This window comes from Balaenoptera borealis (genome assembly GCF_965194805.1).
Source record: "Balaenoptera borealis genome assembly, chromosome: 17".
In the NCBI taxonomy this organism is placed as follows: Eukaryota; Metazoa; Chordata; class Mammalia; order Artiodactyla; family Balaenopteridae; genus Balaenoptera; species Balaenoptera borealis.
The window spans coordinates 82,697,225-82,705,718 of record NC_138876.1 but is presented as its reverse complement, the minus strand read 5'-3'; the positions used below and the strand labels follow the sequence as shown (position 1 = coordinate 82,705,718).

At 50.2% G+C, this 8,494-nt stretch overlaps 1 long non-coding RNA gene across 1 annotated transcript; it reads right to left on the bottom strand.

The window, feature by feature from the left end:
* Nucleotides 1-442: 442 nt before the first annotated feature.
* On the bottom strand, nucleotides 443-6,368 carry LOC309615382. The gene is made up of 3 exons (XR_014236786.1): nucleotides 5,921-6,368; nucleotides 1,634-1,808; nucleotides 443-1,391 (listed from the first exon to the last, which is right to left on the bottom strand). It is a non-coding gene; the product is annotated as an uncharacterized lncRNA (long non-coding RNA).
* Between the last annotated feature and the right edge of the window lie 2,126 nt (nucleotides 6,369-8,494).

The window sequence follows — 8,494 nt, the reverse complement described above, 5'->3', positions numbered from 1 at the left end:
CAGCCTGGACCATCGTTCCTCCTTCTCCGTCCACAGCGCTGGCCGTTCCTGCCGGCTTCAGGGGCCACACAGGTGCCGACTCGCTGTCGGGCCTCCCAGGTCCCCCGTGATCCTGCGTCCAGGCCACCTGCCGGGACACCCCCTCACCCAGGTCTTGTCACCCCTCTCCCCGTGCTCCCATCTGACTGTCTCCCCAGCACATGCTGCCCAAGATTCCCCAGCCTGGGAGTTCTGTGACCCCCGGGACCCGAACGCCAGGGACCCTGTGGTCCCTTACTGCAGCCCACCTTCCGCACGTCCTCTCCTCCTTCCTGCCCGCTTGAGCTGCGGGACCACCACCATCACTCCTCCTCCTGCAGCTCACCCCCTGCCCTCCTCCCACTGGCGTGCCCCCTTTGGCCAGAGCCCAAGCCCGTGCCCAGCCGGCACCGGGCACCGAGTGTGGCAGCCATCACATTAGGGGGTTCGTACTGACAAGAAATCAGATCGCGTTTCTCCAGATGAAGGTTTTACGCCTTTTCCTCTTTCTTCAAATTGTCACCCCTCATTCTCAGCTGATGGCTTCGTTTTCTTGTTCACTGAGCAGAGAAGACGTCCACTTGCTTCCACCCCTGTGTCCACCAAGCTGCCTGTTCCCTCCGGCCTCTGGTTACCGGGGGTGACCCTCCTGAGCGACAATAACCCTTCGGTCCCCACCCCTCCAACCCCCACCCCCACCTCCGGACTCTCTGCTCACACGGTTTGACCTCTGCGGCCGTGGTCTTCTCACGTTACCTGAGTTTGCTCTGGTTGAGGTCCTCACCCCCCGGTGTCCCCGTCCCCAGGGCTCTGGTGGGACCGCGGCTCCCAGGCCCTGCCCCTCGGGGCCGACGGGCCGGCCCCCCCATCTGTTTTCTACCTCTTCATCTTCCACCAGCCCCTCCAGCTCATCGCAGTGCGGGTTTGGTCACAAACAATTCAGAAAGTGGTGTCCCCTTGGATGCCGAATAGATCCAAAAAGAGGCTTTATAAAATACTCATTAAAAAGTAGTGCCTGCCCCCATTTCACACACAGTCCGTTGACCACACCCAGGATCTGTTAACTCGTGTGTCTAGTCGTCACGGGTGCAAAGTTGTCATTTTGAAAGTCCCTGGAAAATGGTATTTTATATGGTTTATTATAATCCCAGAAATACTTATGCTCTAAAATAACAGGCCTACACTATCTAAAAAATTGCCTTATTGCACCTATAGCCAGTGCTTGGAAATCACTTAGAATTCCTGAAGTGATTTTAATGATTAACCTCGCAGTATCTGTGATGCACATTTGCTGTGATCGTTTGATTTCAAAGCTGGGAAAGGAGCGGCCTCAGGAGGATTCAACGCTGCCTCTGTTCTTCAGGTGGCCTTTCCTGAAAGTGAGAATGACTGATTTTATGTCATGCAGGGTACAAGTTACCAGAGAGTAAAGAAAATGCTACTATGAGCATAAATGTCATTAAGCATAGTGGCCATAGTGTGTTTATTGTGTGCAGGCCACTTTACATATATCTTACATATAAGAATTATAATTCTTATAATTACTGTGCAAAAATAGTCATTTTTATGCTTAGTAAACAAATTCCGAAACAAGGTTTTGGGGAGAGTCAGTTACCTGTACAACAGCTAACAAGTGTTCAGACCGCAGCTCCAACCCGTGCGTTTCTGACTCACTCCTGCTGGTCCACACCCCAGCCGGCCCCTCCTTCCCTTCCTTCTTCTCTCCCCTCCTTTCGCTGGCCGTTCTCTGTATACATCGGAGATCTCTATATTAACGTAACACTTAGGACCTGAATACACAGAAAGAGTTCATATGTCTCAGCTCTGAGCGATGGACGTTTTCATATCTTTTAGTTAATTTACTTAAAACGTAGTAATTCACCAGCAGTTTACGGAATTTGTTTTCTATTTAAAGAATGTTGCCTAAGAAATAAAGGAGATGGAGTCTAATGCTGAACTATGACAATTCTAAAGTTCTTGTGTAATCACAGTACATTACAACCATTCGAGACCTGACAATTCATGTTGAACTATCCTTTCCAGCAAATCAACCAATCAATCAGCCAAAATCTACTGAATTGCTGATGTGATCCAAACACCATGTCAGACTCTTGGGATAAAAAATGACGAATACAGTTTTTCACTTTATCTCTCAATGAATCCTCACTCTAGTAGAGGACACACATGAAAGATAATAATGTCATTAAAATATCCACGTTAAAAAAAGGATAAAGTACGGTGGTGGCTCAAAGAGGATCCCAGGAGGACAAGAAGAGGCGTGACAGGGTCCAGGGAGACCAGCTGTGGAGGGGAGGGCGCCAGCCCCGCGGGACGAAGGGGGCGGAGAGGCGGCGAGTGGACGGGGCCGGGGTGGGCCGCGCACGGTGGGTGGGAGCAAGCCTGGTCCACGTCGATCGGGCTGGGGTGCCCCGCCTGGGGTGCCCCGCCCCGCCCCGCCTCGCCCCGCCTGTGACCAGAGGCAGCTTCCTCCTCGTGCTTTGGTTTCCTCATCTGTCAAGAGGGGGCTGTGAACAACTGCGCCCACCGCACAGGCCGACACAAAGATACGCGAGTATCTGTAACTCCCTTGGAAGAGGCGCATGGCACTTTGTGCAGAGAGCTTGGATTGAAAGGGTCTTGGCGGTCTGCAGAGGAGTGGCAGAGACTTTGTGGGCAGGGCACAAGCGCTCAGACTTGGACCTGGAAGGAAGGGGAGCCACGGAAGGGTTTATCTAGCGGGCTCAAGGCTCAGCCCTGCGTTTAGAAGACGGCGGGCCCGGGCGCTGGGAGTGGGTGTGGGCTGCCGGCCTTCCCAGTGCCCACCCGGAAGGCTGCGCCCATCGTTACTTAATTGAGAGTCTCCTCTTTTTGTAAATGCCCAAGTTTCCCCAAAATGGCCCGTTTAAAGGACGGCAGCCGTTTGGATGTGTGGACTTAAACGTAGTAGTCTTGTTACTTCAGCCACTTCGCATACCCGTGTGGTTTTATGCCTCTCTCTCAACATCTAGAAAGGAAAGCTTGCCCGAAGACATCGTTTGCCCTATTAGAAACCTCCGCGGGCTTCAGAGTGTAGCAGAGAATTCAATCACTTCCACGCTGAGACAGTATAAGAACCTCTCTTTCATAGGGATGCATTTCAATGGAAAAATATATTCGTAAAGGAAAAGTTTGCTTCTTAAGTAAGTTACACTCGGGTTAGTTTTTAGTCAATTCTCAAACGAGTGTCCTGGTTCTTCTGGGTCTGTAAGCCCGAGTTGCTCTATGTCTTTCTTTTAACAGGGACCACTTTCAGAAAAAGTTTGGTATTACCTACAAAAAATGTCTCCCCTTTGCATATACACCCCACAGAAATGCATCCACACGGCAGCGAGAGATTTGTTCAAGAATATTCATAGCAACAGCGTTTGTAGTAGCTCCTGATTGGAAATAACTCAAGTCCGTTACAGCAAAATGGATATGTATTTTGTGGGATCTGCATGCAGTGAGGTCTAAAAAAGCACTGAAATAGAATGAGCAATAGCTACATTCAGGAGGGGGATGAATCACAAACTGAATGTTGAAATAAGGAAGGCAGACACACACCAGAGAATAGATACAGTATGATTCTATTTATATAAAGTAACAAACCAGGCAAACAAACTGGTGTTATAAATCTGCATTGCGGTTACTTTTCGTGAGAAGGGAGGTCGTCATGATTGGGCAAATCACAGCGGGAGTTTCTGGGCTCCTCGCTCTGCTCGGGGTCTGGATCTAGGCAGTGGTCATGTGGATTTTCACTCTGTCCTCCCCTCTGACTCTGTCTCTCTCTGTGTCTCCCTCCACCTTCACCCCCATCCCCACCCCGGTCCCCATCTCCATCTCCATATCTTATCTACATCTTTATCTATATCTGTATCTGTATCCATATCTATATCTGTGTTTTCACTCTTCTGTGCTTTATTTCAACATGTTTTTTAAGGATAACATTCTAGTGATTTTATGCACATTTTTTAAGATTGTGAAAATGAAACCTGCATACACAGTGTTAGAAGATTAGAAAAAAGTCATAATCACTGAGCTCAAAGAATATTTTAACTTGATAGTTCAACATGAATTGTCAGGTCTCGAATGGTTGTAACGTACTGTAATTATACAAGAACTTTAGAATTGTCATAGTTCAGCATTAGACTTCATCTCCTTTATTTCTTAGGCAACATTCTTTAAATAGGAAACAAATTCCGTAAACTGCTGGTGACTTATTACATTTTAAGTAAATGAACTAAAAAATATGAAAACGTCCATCGCTCAGAGCTGAGACATATGAACTCTTTCTGTGTATGCAGGTCCTAAGTGTTAAGTTAATAGAGATCTCCGGTGTATACAGTGGCACATGGACGTCTATGATGTGTACACTGTGGTGACAAGGGTTTGCGTTGCTCAGGTCACAATTACATCAAAGTTGCCCGCCCATCACAAGTTTTGGGCTAGTCTTATACCGTTTGTAGTCTAAGCCAAATTAATCACATCTAGAAAGGATGAGAGGACTTGAATTTTGTGTGATCAGTTTTACACACACACACACACACACACACACACACACACACACACGCAGAGGAAAATCATCTCCAAATAAATGTACACGTGATTTAAACACGAGCGTTTGTCCAGGCATGAAAAGATTTAGGCTGTGGCATAGATAAAAAACCCATAAAGTTTCTATCCAATCCATGTTTTAAAATGCAGGCTTCACTATAAAGAGCGTTTGTCTCCTAAACGGATTTGGTTTGCTCGAGAGTTCTCAGAGTGCCACATCTGGACCACTTTTGGTGTTACTGATCTTTTTTATAGCCATTTTGAGAGATGGAGAATAGTATCTCACTGAGTGGTTAGTTTTGTGCTTTTATTTTTTAAACATGTATTATGGAAATTTTTAAGCATACACTAAAGTAGAGAAAACAGTATAATGAACCCGATTTTCCCAGCATGCAGCTTCAACGATTTTCAATATGTTGCCCATTTTATTTCCTGTGTGCCCCCTCCTCTTCGCCTGCCCGGGTGGCTGTCCCAGACCTCAGGAACGCCACCCTTGAGCTCCGGCATACGAGGCACCCTGTGCTGGCGGCTGCTTCTACCTTATCTCCTGAGTAATCCACTACGTGTTCTGTGAAAATGCTCCAACACGAACTTCAGACCTCTATGCATTTGTAGGAAAATACAAATCAAGGAACTTTAGAAACCTCCCAAAATATTGATTCTTAAATTTTTTTTTCACATTAATAGAACGTGTTTCTGGATTTTTGCTTGGTAACTTGGTTGCTAAGTTCAGCATGCCATTTGCAATGGTCTTCACACAGAGTTGATAGATTTTAAAAACTGACTCTTTTTTTCTAGGATAAAAGTGAATGATGCACATTTTACAGCATGGAAATAACAAATTACCCATGGCTCCCTTTGGAAATATCCAGTGTTCACTCTTTATTATGTTTCCCTTCAGTTTTTTCTGTGAATGCATTTTACATAGTTAAGATCAGACTTCGTGTTCTAATATTTTTCAAAACTTGGATAATACCCAAGTTCTCCCTTTTAAAGGAAAAATGTGAGCAACCCACGGTGTGCAGAGCCCCCAACCCGGGGACCTAACCCTAATTACTTAAAAAACTAATTTGAGAGTAATTTACTTTAGAAACTAAATTTTTACCCTATGAATGTATCTTTCAAGTCAAAATTTCACTACGACAAAGAAGTTTTTATAACGGCGAGCATATGTTTTTAGACTATAATCAGAAGTGAACTTCACTGCAGGGTCCCGGGATCAGCCAGGCGCACTTTGGAAGACACTGGACGAGCCGCCATCTAACTCATCACAGATGATTAAACTTTATCTCCACCTTGAACCTGACCTTCTCCTCAAGTAAACTCTTACCCAGGCAGAAAACACGGCAAAGTGCCCTGTCCCGGGGCCGGGGGGGTCAGTGGAGGACCACGCCAGGAGGTGATGCCCCGCTGGGTCGTGGAGGGGCGGGGCCGCCGGTCGGGAAAGGCCGGTGGTGGACCAGGCTGGCCGAGGTCAGCTCCTGGGACGGGCGCCATCAGACAGCCCGGGCGCGGGGCGAGGTGGGGCTGGGCACCCGCTGGCAGGCGAGGCGTCCTGCACTTTCCTCTGAGCAGACGCAGCGGCTGACGAGCTTCGGGAGAGCGTGGTGGCACCCAGCAGGCGTGGTGAGGGCGCTCCCCCCAGAGACCTGCCACGCCCGGCCCGGCCTGGTGGGCGGCTGGAGTCGCACCCGCCCCGGGGCGTCCGCGGCGCTCCGCGCAGGCGCAGCAGCAGGGCCGGGCCGGGCCGGGCCGGGGCGGGGCCCGCGCGCCTCCTTCCCAGCCGCTGCCCCGAGCGAGGGGCGGAGCCGCGTGAGCTCGCGAGAACTCAGGCTCGCGGTAGCCTCCGCGGTGAGGAAGCTCTGGGCCCCGAGGCGAGAGCCCCGCGCAGCGTGGGGCTGCGGCTGGGGCTGCGGCTGCGGCGGGCAGGGCGGTCCTCCCCGGTGGGTGGGTCACTGGTCACTCCGGCTCAAGCACACGGCCGCTGTAGTGGGGGAGGCAACGCGCGGGCCTGAAGAACGAGCAGCTGGCTTCGCACAAGGCCTCCCGCGTCGCGGCCGCCCCTGGGCCCTTGCTGTCGGGGGCCGCCGTCTGGCACGTGCTGGAGCCGGGCTGCACCGCTCCTGGGGACAGAAGCCCTAGTTTGAACGAGCAGCGCATTCCTCACCATTTTCAAGGTTGTGTGCCTCTGAAGACTTTGAAAGGACCCTCCGTTGGGTGACGGGGGTGACTCGGTGTAAACGCCGCGCCGGGCTCAGCAGTGTGGCCGCATCTTCCCGGGCCGTCCTCCTGATGGCGTCAAAGCAGAGCCGGGAACAGCGTGGCCGTTGGGAACGGGCCTGCCTCGGGCCCCGGGCCGCCCGGCGGGAGGACACCGGCTGTCCCCGGGGCGGGGGTCTCGTTGGTTCCGCGTGCCGCTCAGCAGAGCTCCCGTCCGTCCGCAGGCCTCGGTGGGGGGCCTCCTACCCCACCGAGCACCCCAGCTCTGTGGGCCCGACCTGGGATGATGGCCGTCCCCACAGCGAGGTTGTAAAGGGGCACAGCCACCGTGGAAAACAGCGCGGGGCGCCTCAGGCGTTACGAACAGGCCTCCCACGCCGTCCAGCAGCTCCAGGCCTGGGCGCATGCGCAGGGGAGACGAACCCTCTCCCTCAGGAAGTGTGTCTGCCGCCCCCAGTGTTCCCAACAGCCTGTGTGGAAATACCTGTGTCCGCTGGCGGATGCATGGGCACAGAAGGGGTGGTATATATATCATGGAATATTCTCAGCCATGCAAAGGATGAATGAGCACAGAAGGGGTGGTATATATATTTCATGGAATATTTTCAGCCATGTAAGGGAAGGAAACCTTGTCATCTGTGATAGCATAGAAGAAACTTGAGGACATTATGCTCAGTGAAATAAGTCAGAGAAAGACAAATACCTACAATCTCACTTATATGTGGAATCTAAACAAAACAAAGCCAATAAAACACCAAACTCATAGAAAAAGAGATCAGACTTGTGGTCACCAGAGGTAGGGGGTGGAAGGAGGGGGGTTGGATGAAGGTGGTGAAAAGGCACAAACTTCCAGTTATAAGATTAAAAAGTTCTAGGGAAGTGATGTCCAGCATGATAAACAGAATTAACACTGCTCTGTGTTATATACGAAAGTTGAAAAGAGGGTAGATCCCAAGAGTCCTCATCACAAGGAGAAAGTATTTTTCCTCTTTTCTTCTTTCCTTTGTATTGTATCTATATGAGGCGAAGGATGTTAGCTAACCCTACTGTGATCATTTCACAACGTGTGTGAATCAAACCATCAGCCTGAATGCCTTAAGCGTATACTGAACGTATACAGTAATGGACGTCAGTTATTTCTCAATGAAACAGTAAAAAGGGCTGCTGTGTTGTAAAGCTCTGCAGCCACACGTGGTGCTAACGTGGCAGGGATGCTGGAGCCGAGGGAGGGGCCGAGACACTCCCCTCCCTCCGCCCCCCCCCCCATCGTTTCCACCTCCCACTGAGAGGCATGAGGGAAAGGAGCACATGGGCCCCAGTGTAGCCAAGTGCAGATTCACATGGGACCGGGACCAGGGAGCCTCTGCGGACGTGGATCTACAGTCAGACGTCCCTCTGCAAAGACGTGTCCCGAAAACAGTCATGTCACGGGTGCAAACGCACTGACCCCTCATCAGCCCATCACCTTGTTCTTGCTTCTTGTCAGTGAAGAGGTTCATTGAGATGTGTAATTCAACATCAGATGCAAAGATAAGGCATAAGGACAAGCCCACTAATTTTGGGCTCTGCAAACTAAGGAAGATCATTTCTAAATAGTAATCTTACCACTATTTATATTAAAAAAAGTGCATTCTAAAGAATAAAGGCAGCTACGCACTGGATAATCTTTCCGTTAGGTAAACAG